The following is a 12021-nucleotide window of genomic DNA, read 5'->3' as shown; positions in this document are numbered from 1 at the left end:
GGGCACAGCAACATCCAATGATGTTGCTCTGTTTCGGCAACCTGTGGCCCATGTATGTGGCACATGGTGTCCCAGTGATTCAGGATTCCCTGGTTTCCCAGAGCACAGAAAGAACTGAGCCTGGGCTCAGGTATCTCTGCTTTTGTCACTCTGTGCCACAAATTGTGTCAGCGTACAGTGCCCACACTGCCTGACTGGCTCCTGGAGGTTGGTGTTCACCATATGTGCTTCTCCAACAAGCCTGGGGTATGCCTGGAGCAGCCAGAAGTAGAGTTCTTGGCTCTCATTCCGCTCCCTCCCTGAAATCAAGAGACTTTTAACTTCAAAAGAAGCAGGCTTGGAGCGTGCTGGGGAGGATTCAGCAGAAGCATGTCCTGGGAGCAGGTTCTTGAGCTGGCAGAGGAGCCATAGGGCTCATCCTAGTGCTGTTTTTTCCAGGTGTGAGAGGAGCATGGAGTGACCTGCAAACAGGTCTGTCTGCTCCAGCCTGTCCCACTTTAACACCCTTCAGCAGCAACAGGATGGGGGATGCTTGTGCATGATTCCCCTTGAGAACTAAGCTAACCAGCCACTGGATGTCATTATTGCTCCAAACCAATACATTGAAGAATCTATTCCAGACCTCCAAAAATATGTGAGTTTTCAGTATGGAAAGCTTAAAATACGCTTCCTGAGGACACAAATCCTTTCACCTCTTGTCCTGCAGCTCTTGTCTTCCCCGGCACACCTTTGCATGCTCGGGGACAGGGTGCCTGGGGTTTGGCACAGGGAGGACTCAATCCTGTGTGACCTTTCTGCCCTTCCCGGGAGCTCCTGCGCTACCTCCTCATCTGTGGGGATGACATCATGGCTGTTTCTGTAGCAACAGAAAGGGGCACTGCAATTCCTGAGTGGGATTGAGCAGGAGGGAGATGTTCCCCCACCCCAGCAGTGCCCCTGGCACAGCCCTGGGCTGGAGAGCAGAGCTGGCAAGTCAGAGGGCTTTTGGCTGGTAGCTGACCCAAGAAATCAGGAGGAAAAAATTGGTTCAGTTTCCCCCCACTTTGTCTTTCAGCTGGGGACTCCATCTGTCTCACTAGACCTGAACTGAAATATTTTGCTTTAGGTTGTTTGACCCGACAAACACTTTTTCTGCCTTCTCCCTGCTTCACTTTAAAAATGAGATCTGGTCTTAAAGAAAACTGCGCTTTGAAACCATAGTGGGAAGTTTCATTTACAGAGGGCAACATCCTCCCTCTGCCTCCTTCCCCCAGGGATTTTCATTGCAGTTTTCTCAAATTCAGCCTGATTTCACCAACGATTTTGGATTCTCGGATTGTCCATTTATTGGCTGGTTTGATATTTACTGAAAACATTGTGCCTGGTTCGATGGGAGAGCTGATCAGGGGTTCAGCTGGGGCTGGGGCCTGACTCTCCTCCCCCTGAGCTGCTTGCAGGTCCTCTCCCAGCACTCCCAGCATAGCTGTGCCATCACAGCTGCCCGTAAACTCTGGGACAGACTTTTCCCAATATACTGGGAAGTCTTGGGCATCCCATTTGCTGCTTGTATGGTCAGGACTTTATGGGGGAGTGGAGAACAACTGCAGAGGAGGACTGTGTTTGCACCACAGTGCAGCACGGAAAGGAATTGATGATCCCCGGGGAAATCCAGGCACAGTGCTTGCTGGGGAGAGCTTCCATGTAGCCTCACTGATCTGTACTCTTTCATCTTTATGTGCTTACTTCTAACTTGCCCTATTTCACTTATATCCCTTTCATTGGCTTTTCTTCTTCCAACACAGCCATAAAATAAGCCAGGAAAACACCAACTGCTGCAAGTTTGATATAAAGAAATAATCCTGAAACAGCAGATCAGGATGTTCGTGGGCTGTGCCTCATCTCTAGCACTACCTTGGGTCCCACAAACACCTCTGGCCAGCAGCAGCATCTTCAGCTCTCATTGCAAACCACTGCAAGGAGCCACAGGCCAAGGGAAGAAAATCATTCTGCTTAGCCTTGCTCTTACACTCTTGCAGAGAAGAGCTTGGGATAGGCCTTGGGTGCATGTTGGCAGAAGGGAAGCCGTCTCACAGCCTGGTAATAGCTCTCAGCATATGCCTGCACTCCCTGCTTGTTTTGACTTGCGTGGGAATCTTTGCAATCAAAATGATACGACAATTCCAATCATTGTTGATCGCTTTAGGCAGGTGTAATTCAAGCTCTGGCTGCAGACGGCTGTCATTTAATTAACAAGGAAAGAGCCAAAATTCTGTGTAAGACTGGGGAAGGCAAAGAGAGGAGCCTAAGGGGGACTTGGGATAATAGAAAGTGGAGGATGCCTGCGGACTTAGAGTTTAGCTGTTCCCCAAATCAGGTAATGCCGACATTATTCCGTGTGTCACAGGCAGTGACATGTGCTCAGCAAGCTGTGGTAGGCAACACAATTATGCACTTATTTCAGTCCAAATCATGGGGAATTACTTGAGGACAACACAGAGGGAAGCCCTGCACAAGTCACTTCTCGATACAGTTACCAGCTCTAGGAACTCACAGTCTCTTTTGCTGTTTCGCCACTGATTTCCTCCCTGGCCCAGGCAGCACTCCAGGGCCCAGCTCAGCTGGGTACAAGTGGCTGCAGCTCTCTTTGGTCGGTGGAGCAGTGCTGGCCCTCCAACAGTGCAGAATTTGTCCCTGTCCTGCTCCCTTTGCAGCTGCTGACTTACCAGGGGTGGTATTTCTTTGCAGTGGGCTGTGTGTGCCTCTGCTTTCCACACTTCTGACCCAGATTTCGATTTTCTGCACCTAAAATGAAATTAATAGGTCCTGTTACTGCAGTAGGGAAAGTGGTGGGCAGCAAAGGAAACAGTTCAGTTCTGCTTATCTTGGGCAAAATGAGCATGTTTTGAAACCCTTTTCAGTTACACATGTCCAGATAGTGCAATGCCTCACCTTCTGCAGCACCTGTTGTGCTCTCTCTCCCTCTTCTTGGTCACCTGGTGATGAGACATGTCCAGAGCTCACCTTCATCCAAGGGAAACTGAGGCACACTCATGGCAAATACAATGTCACTGTGTGGAGATGAGGTCTGAGCTGGAGATGAGGTTTCAGCCCTTGGACCTTCCCATTATGGAATAACTAAGCCAAGGGGAAAAGTCAATCTGTAAATACGTGGGCGAGCCGAGTCATCCAGAGAGATGTCAGAGGAGTTTTGTGTCCCTGCTCCAGCAGCTGTGGCAACATCCCTTCGCTCACACAGCCCCTCTACCCGGGATCCTGCTGGCAGCTGCAGCAGCCCACACTGCTGCACACAAATGCTGCCATGCTCAGGTGAGGGACCAAGGGAAAGAAAGACCTCCTGTGCTGGGAGCTGTTGAGCTGATGAAGGGATTTCCAGTTGCAGAGATGGCAGGAAGTGTCACTCTGTTGTCCCTCGGCCCATGGGAATGCCTGTGTGCGTTGGTACAACCTTGCACTTGCATGACCCAGAGCGTGCAGCATGTGGGACCTAATCTAGCTCAACAAAACAACCCTTGGTGTCTCACTCGGTGTTCTGGCTTCTGGTTTGACACCTCTGAGCTACCAGGATAGCAGGGCCTTGTACACTTTTAATTTACTCCTGTCTCAGCAAATGGCTGTGGTACTAAGAACCAAATTTTGGAGAGAAGGGAGATGAAAATCCAGAGGAAATTGCTGGCTTCCCGCAGTGCTGACTCTGAGCTGTTTGATATTCTCTCTTTTTTAAGGTTTGCTTGTTTTAAAGCAACATTAATTGGAAAGATGCTGGAGTGTCAAATAGAAACCACTCCCTGAATAACCTCACTAATGAGCATGTTATTAAAGCAGGGTTAGGAGCTCCCTAGAGGGCTCTCACTGGATAGGATTAAATTAAAAAAAAAATCATCTAAACTAGACAGAAAATCTCTGTTAGTCTGCAGTGATGAATATAGAAAAGTCCAATGAAAAGTGGCTTTGAAAGGTTTAAGGTATGTCTTCCTATCTGGGACTAGACTTCTCCCTCCCTCAGGGCTCACTAAGGCAGGGAAGAAGTTTTTAATGAAGCAGAGGATGGAGGACTTGCAGCTCAGAGCCTGGCAAGCCCACTCTCCAAGTGGTCACATCCCCATGCTCTTGGCACTTGCCCATGTAGGTCAGCAAGGGCAGTCCAGGGTGGACAGTGTCTCTGCCCAAGCAACGTGGCTTGTGGGAGGCAAGGGCCAGCAGAGATGGGGATGCTGAGAACCTGTGTCAGGAGATGAAAGGCTTTGCTTTAATCTGACTCCATTGGAGCAGTTTCCCAGTAAAGCCCTGTGCTGCTCTACCTTTGAGGTGGTGGCATCTCATAACTCCCTGTTCATCTGCCTTTCCCTTAGGTCTGGAGGCACCTACAAGAGCAAGGACACAGCAGTAGTGTGTCTAGAGCAGAGGGGGCTGTGGGATGTGGTCACACATCCATCCTCTGACAGCAGCGTGGGGATGCTGGTCCCCACCCCATCTCCGCATTCAGCCAGCCCAGGAGCACTGGCCACTGGAGCAGCTTTGGACAGGGATAGCGAAGGAGAGGTTTTGTGATTCCTGGTCCCTTCTCTCTTGCTGGAAAGGATGTGGGAGGATTTAGGGCAGAAAAACTGTTCTCATACCATCTGAAGGCAGGCATGAAATGCTTTAGCAAAGCTTCCCTGCAGTCAACAGCTACTTCCAGAGCAATTCCAGCTTTTTTGTGGCTTGCCCTCGCTTCCTGTGAATGGTGGGCAGGTCAGCCCTGCCCCAGCCGCAGCAGGGGGCTGGCTGGGGAGCTGATTTACTGCACCTGCAGATGAGGAGCTTCATAGCTTAAGGCCATTCTTTGCCTGCATTACCATGGAGCACATTTTCAGGGAATCTTGGCTGCCTGGGCTGCTCCTGCCCAGATATTTGGACTATGCAGGCATGAGCACCTTTTCAGGGAGGATTTTGTCCATGTTCAGAAGGAGATGTATTGCCTGCCTTTGCAAAGCACTGTCTGACAGCCTGATGCAAAACATGCCAGCACCAAGCTGTGACTCTAAACAAAGAGAGGGAAAGCACGGTATTTTTATTTTCTCTGCTGCTGCGGAGAGTTGTTTTTTTTCTTTCTTCTTGTTTTTTATTGTTTATTTTTCTTTTCTTTTCTTTGCCTGAGACAGGAATTTGGATTCTCTGTGCTCCCCAAACTCTTCCCTGGGCTGTCTCCAGCAATCAGACAGAGTGACAGCTCTGAAACTCTCCAAGTTAACAAGTTCAAGTGCTGATGATTAACTAGATTCACAAAGTTGATTGGAAAAAAATAGGGATATAAATAAATATTCCTGGAGATATTCCACCCCCTGTAGTCATGAACTTTGAATAATTGGAGGGAATTATGCTGAGTACTAATCAAAAGGGTTTTTTTTTTTTAATTTGCTAATTACTGCTGGGTTTCATCAGTGTCAGACTCTAATCATCTCAAGACATGTTAATTGACCCTTGGGAGTTGTTTATCTGATGCAGAAAGTTTTAGATGGGGTCACACAAAGAAATGCAATCACTGAGGTTACTTCTTGCCTGCCACTCAGACAGAGAGAAGAGTTAAAAAGACTTTGGGCCATGAGGATGTGGGCATTGTCTGAGCTCCAGAATGGCTCCTCGTGGGCACTGTGGCTTCCTCTGTCCATTGGGGACCTTCTCTTCCTTGTGCCTTGCACTTCAGCGTCCTCTCTGCCAGTCTCCTTTTTGTTATACACACAGACGGTAACTTTGGTGATCCACATGCAGTGAGTGCTAACAGTGACATCCCTCTGGGATGTGGCAATGCTGTAAGGCTGTGTTCCTTTCATGGTGCTCCAGGATTGGGATGAGGGTCCTGCTGTGGAGCTTCCTGGGCAGTTTCACAGCCTGGCTACCTCACCTGTCTCGTGTCCTGTTAATTAAACCAGAGGAGGTGGGAATTAGTGGGATAAAAGGTAGGGCAGTGGGGAGTAGGGAAGCACTGAGCAAAGGGCTGACAGTTCAGCAAGTTTCTCAAGGGCAGGTCTCAGGAATACCAATGTTTTCATCATATAATGTTTTAATTAATGACCTTGGTATAAAAATTAGTCTTATGCTAATGAAATGCTCTGGAGATGCAATGCTGCGAAATATCCTCAATAAGAGGCACGTAATGTCATACCAGAAGACCTGGGTGATCTCGACATGAGTAGAAGTGATTAAATCTAAGAGTGCCAGCAGTGCAAGGTCGCAGACATAAGGGCAAATGAGGAGAACTTCTGCTACCAACTGGGAGCTGAGCAGCAGCTCAGGAAAAATGCCTGAGTCACATAGTTAATGGTGGGTGACCACACTGCAGAGATGCAACCCAGCCCCAGGATGGGTCTGTTGTGTCCATCTCAGTGTCACAGCAAGAAGTGGATGTAAGTCAAATACAGGAGAAGAGGAGCATTCCTAGGTGGTGTGTTACCCCCGTGGCATGTGGGGGCACCACCAGGAGCTGTACCAGGCTCTGCACATCTGCTGGAGCCACAACTTCCCTCTGACAGTGATGGAACGACCGGTGTTCCCATTGCTGACTGATAATATTTCACCACCTCTTTTGCACCCGTTTTCATTTTGATTCCAGGATAATTTGTATCAGTTTATGAAATGAGGCCTTTCCTTCATTGCAGGAAAACACAAACCCAACTGCAACATCTAGGTATTATTGACTTAAGGCATATATAGGCGTGAGTTTTTATTTGATCACCTACATTTTTCTAATTTTCCCCTTCCCGTCTTCTTTTTCCTCTTTATTATATTGCTTGCTGTGGGAGGCCCTAGAATAGAAATAAACCTTCTAGGTAATATTTCTTAATAAAACCCATCATTTATTATTCTCTACCAGTAAATGCCCAGCTCCTTCTCTCATTTGTTGTAAGTCTAGATTAGCATCTTTTCTGGCAAGGTTGGGATAGATACCTGAATATGACAGCACTTGTGTCCCATCCTGGCTGTGCCCAGCTGTAGGTGCGCTAACAGAGGTCAGGTCTCAGTCACCAGCAGCATGTCACGTGCTGCCACAGCAAGACACAAAGTATGGAAGAGATTTTTTTCAGGCTCCTGCATTTACCATGTAGTGGTGAGAGGTAAGAGGCTCCTGACAGTGACATCTGATCCTGCACCCCTTGTTATCCTCAAGTCAAGCTGTTACTTGTTTAATCTCAGCTCAGATCCTTCCCCTCCCATTTGCTTCAACAGTTCACCCAAAAGTAGAGGTAGAGATTTCTCTGGAAGACACCTGAGCCGTTGTTTACTGTATTGCCATTTCAAAGAAAAGCCTTTTGTGTAAAAGACACAAAAATAACTAATAACGTTAATATAAACATATACTTTAACTACTGTTTAAGGCTGTCACTGGGTTAAAATAATCCCTGGTGCTGCATCCCAAATGCACAGTAATTATGTGGCGAATCTCTTTATTACAGGGTGTCAATCAAGCAACGATGTGGCTGTGAGTGAAATCGCTTTGCGTCTCCACTGATATTCCCAGCACGGAGCTGCAGGCTCCACGATGCTTCTGAAGGTCTGTGTGCCTGTGCCCAGTTTGTCTCATTAAAAGGTGGCCATAGGAAGGAGAATGGGGCACAGCAACTGCGCTTGGCTTTTGGGGAAGGAAATAGTTCTGCAAAGTATCTGTCCATCTTCCTGTATCAAAGGAAAACACACAGAAATACTTGTCCTAATTATGCAGCTGGCTGGTGGCTCCTGGCACCCCCATGCCAAGGGCCAGAGGGGAGGTCAGGGCAGCCAGGTTAATTCTGCAGCTGGGGTCTCTAAACCCCAGCGGGTGGAGCAGATTATTTGGGTTTTGGCCTGGAGGCTGCAGAGTTTGGGCTCTTCCAACAGTTACTTTGGGAAAAAACTGCTCAATTTTATGCCTAAACACAGTAGTGAGATTCTGCTTTCTGTTGGAGTTCATAACCCCATCGATCCTCCCTTTTCTAGGCTGGGAGCTGGAGAACAGATGCCAACCCCTGAACCTCTTGGAGTCAATGGGAGGGTGAGAAATGCAGCCATTTCCTCACCTGAAAAAGGTTTTTGCTTCATTTTCTTCTGCTGCCACTCTCAGCTGCTGGGATCTCATCTGCAACTTCTGCAGGGAGAGAAATCCTCAGAGAGAGACACAGCATGCATCCTCTGGGACTGCACAGCAGCAGGGACTGCTTGGCTGCAACAAATCTCTCCTTCTCCCACCCTTCCTGGCTGTTGCCAGGGAAATCTTCCCTCTGCTTTTCCTCTCATAGTTTCACTCCTTCTCTCCTTCCATTCCTTTGCCCCTCCACCTTTCATTTAATTTTCCCTCTAACACCACCTTCCCCCTGTCCATGCTCTAATATTGATGGGTCAGGCAATTTTTGAGCAGAGGTTACAGAAATAACCCCAGGTTTTGCTGTGTGACTGTCTTTCCACAAGGAGGGTTGGAGAAATGCATTTCCATGTGTTCTTGAGCGAGGCCCAGGGATGGTGGCTCAAGCCTGGCAGTTGGGGTGAACACAGGCTGTGTTCTCTGAGGGGAATGTGGGTCCAGTGCAGAGCAGTGAGGGATGGGTTGGCCTTGAGGCTGGAGATAATGCTTTTCCCAGAAGCATCTGGTCCCAACCTGGCCAACGTCAGAATTTTCTCTGTCATCCCACCTGTCTATCATCAGATAGACAGAGTGGCCTCTCTTGTACACAGATCTTTTGGGTAGGACCAAAAATCCCACATCCTTGCTGGTTTGTGAGAGTCTGAGGAACTGAGGATGTGGGTTTTTTGGTCCAAATTCCCCCTTCCTCTCCCTTGTAAGTGGGGTGGTGGCTGCTGGGCTACCGCTTCCCACCAGGGCCTGTGTTTCAGCAGCTCTCAGAGGACATGATAGCAAATCACTTTGGGAACTGTTTATGATAAAAAGTGCAATACAAACAGATAATATCATCATACTCCACTATTTAACAGGCTTAAATCCCAAGGATGGGGAGAAGCTCCTGTGGAGAGCAGAGCTATCTCTCAAACACTTCTGCTGCAATTTAAAAGCACTCCCTAGCCTGGCAAGGCTAATTTCACATCTTTTTTCTCCAGGGAATATATCTGGGTTTCTCCCTGCTTGAGGCCAGAGCCCTCCATGCTGATTAGATTCAGGCAGGGGTTTTGATTATCGCTCTTCTTGAGTCCTGATGGAACATGACAGAGGTGCCCAGCTGGGCTGCATCCCACAGCCCACCTGCTGGTGCAACCCCTTGGTGAGGACAGACCCTGGGGTGGTAAATTGTTTTCTCTCATCAGACCCCACTCACCTCCAGACACAGGGTACTCCCCACAGGAAAACAGTTCCAGTCTCCCACTCTCCCACCCAGGATTAATCCTGGGCTATGGCCAAGAATCACTTTACAAGAAGAACATGTGGGATGGTTGCAACAATCCCAATGTGGCCAAATCAGCTGTGAGCTGGGCAGGACATGCTTGCTGAGTGGTGTCCCCACGAATGTGCCCCGTCTGGGGAGTCTGGCTGCTATCTGGCTCATCCTTCCTCCTTCCCCAGAGCCCCACCTCCCTCTGCCCTCTCTTCCCCATGGGATTTTCTCCCGATCCATCAGGATGCAAACTTGAATTAACACTGCTCTTTGGTTTATGCCTTGCTGACCTGCCTCCCAGTCTCCTCTCCCATCTTTTTGAGGGTCTCTTCACCTTCTGGTGGGATGATTTAAGATTCCTCTTGTGATGTGGTGGGTGAGGCCACCTCTAATGCCCGCAGTGGCACAGGGGAGGGATAACTCATGGGAGCACTGGGCTGCACCTACCAGGGCAGGCACTGAGGACAGCTGTGACATCATTGCCCCTTTATATTTGTTGCTGCCACTGCATTCCCTCACTGGTCTGTACAGGAGAGTCTCATTGGTGACGCAGGAGAGTCAGTAAAAATAAAATAGAAAAGGAGAAAAGCATGAAAGGCAAAAATCCTTTTCCTAATTAAGCCAGATGTCCCACCCTTTCAGTTTGCATTGAGGGATGGAAATTGCTCTCTCAGATTATTTCTCTGGCTGGAAAGGTATTTATATCCAAATGTTGCTGGTGTGGTTGGTGTCTTGACTGGGCTTTTTCATTTCAATGGCCCTTCTGGAAGAGCCAAGTTTTCAAGCGTTAGGTTTGGTTTCTGCTTTGAACAGTGACTCACTGAGCCTTAACCTGGGTCCTCCCTGGTGGTGCACAGGAAGGCAGTGGGGACGCCAGGGATGAAGAGTGGGTGAAGGGATGTTCTTAGCAGAAGGAATAGTAAGGGCTGAGGAGTTGTGTTACAGCTACAGCCCCACAGTGCCTTCAGGAGAGCATCTCCAGTTCTTGCCACTCACTCTCCTGCCAACACCAGCTCAATGCACGACTGGGCCCCAGCTCAGACACCTCTTAGTTCTGACTGGGTTTAAATCACTGCGTTTGCCTTCCTCATTTCTTTTGCAGTGGGGGCTTTACCCCACTCAGCATCATTTCCCTGCTCATCTCCGGCTCAGACAAGGCAGGAAACGTATTTTCAATGTATTAATTAAAGTGTCTTTGCAGCAGAACATCTGCATGGAGAGCGATAGATCACCGAAGTGTGCGTGTGCGCGTGTGCCTGCGCGTTGCAGGCTCCCAGATAACGCATTGCTTTGCATAATTTATTCCAACCAGCACAGCAATAATTTTCATAGCCTGTGATCTTCAAGTGTGCGATTATCAATCTGCAACCCGGCTCCACGTGACCCAAGCGTTAGATTATTCCCAGATAAAGGAGAAGCAGGATGTCTGGCTCTCCATCAGCTCTGGCCAAATGGGTTGTATGGGATAAGACCAAATACTGTTTTGTTAGATCCCACCATGCCCAAGCAATGGGTCGGTCTTCTCGGGTATTCATCACTGTCAGCTATTTTGGGAGAGGATTGTCTTTGCCAATGATGCTATTCAATTTCCTGATTGTTCAGCTCATATCGGTTTAGTTTGAAAGATAATAAGATAGAAACCAGAGACTTTCCAGTCGATAAAAGGAAACCTCGGAGGCTTTTTTGGTCTTGCATCTGTCATACTTTGTTGATATTTTAGCTGCTGAGCATTTGACAGCTGGTTGTAAAACTCTTATTTCTCCTTTGAGAGAATTAAATGAAGAGCATTTAATTTATTCCATGGAGGATTCCCCAAGTGACCCATGAAACAGGTCACTTTCTGGCAGCTGGACCAAAACTGGAGAGATTTGGAACTTTCTCCACCCAGGGGAGAAAAAAACCCCAGTGATTTCATTACCTCTTCCCTTTATTTTTTTCATCATCAAACCAATTCTGTGTTTTCCAGCATTGATCCTACCTCTCATGAGTACCACAAACCACCGCTGGCATCTGTGTGGCCAACATGGCCCTGCCAGTGACAACCAGTATCTCCTGAGTGGAGATCTTGATGCAGGATTGCACTGGGTTCCATCCATCTCCAGGCACTGGTGCAACTGGGAATGGCAGCTGGGAGCATTTCTCCTGCAACAGGCATGTGGTGCTCCTCCATCAGCATGGGCAGACAGGTAGGTGGGTGCCCAGCACCATCATTGGAGACATTCCAGCCTGTTTAGCAGGTCAGGACATTAAGGGGCTAATGGTTAATGTCATTAACCAATATCAGGCAAAAGCTCCCTTAACTGTGCCAAGGGCAGGCAGCTGCTCAAAGCAGCACAATAATTATGTATAGACCAAGTAATTATTTTTGTCACATCTTCCTGGCAGGAGAAGACCGTTTGTGGGATGGGTTTAGCTACCTTCTGCAACACGCCTGTGTCTTATTTATCCAGAACAATACGCTCAGTGTGATTTTTCTGTCATCTTTTTCCTTTTAACGTCGTTTCCAGCCCACACTGCTTTTAATTCGGTGAGGTAAATTGAGACTGGGAGGGGAAGCTGCAGAAATCCTCCGAACTCCCATTCTCTGAGCAAAACGTTCCCCCCGGGATCTGACGGCGTTGCTGAATAGCTGGTCCTTCCCTTCCCAAGGGGTTTGTGAGTCTCGGCGGAGACAAATGTTATTTTG

General features: G+C 48.3%; 1 long non-coding RNA gene across 1 annotated transcript; it reads right to left on the bottom strand.

Moving 5' to 3' along the window:
• Window positions 1-5102: 5102 nt before the first annotated feature.
• Window positions 5103-10716, bottom strand: LOC113967795. The gene is made up of 3 exons (XR_003534289.1): window positions 9670-10716; window positions 8031-8098; window positions 5103-5893 (listed from the first exon to the last, which is right to left on the bottom strand). It is a non-coding gene; the product is annotated as an uncharacterized LOC113967795 (long non-coding RNA).
• Between the last annotated feature and the right edge of the window lie 1305 nt (window positions 10717-12021).

Source organism: Neopelma chrysocephalum, unplaced genomic scaffold (assembly GCF_003984885.1).
Source record: "Neopelma chrysocephalum unplaced genomic scaffold, ASM398488v2 Primary Assembly neopelma1_65, whole genome shotgun sequence".
Taxonomy (NCBI): Eukaryota; Metazoa; Chordata; class Aves; order Passeriformes; family Pipridae; genus Neopelma; species Neopelma chrysocephalum.
The sequence above is the reverse complement of the archived record's forward strand: the minus strand, read 5'-3'. Positions and strand labels throughout refer to the sequence as shown.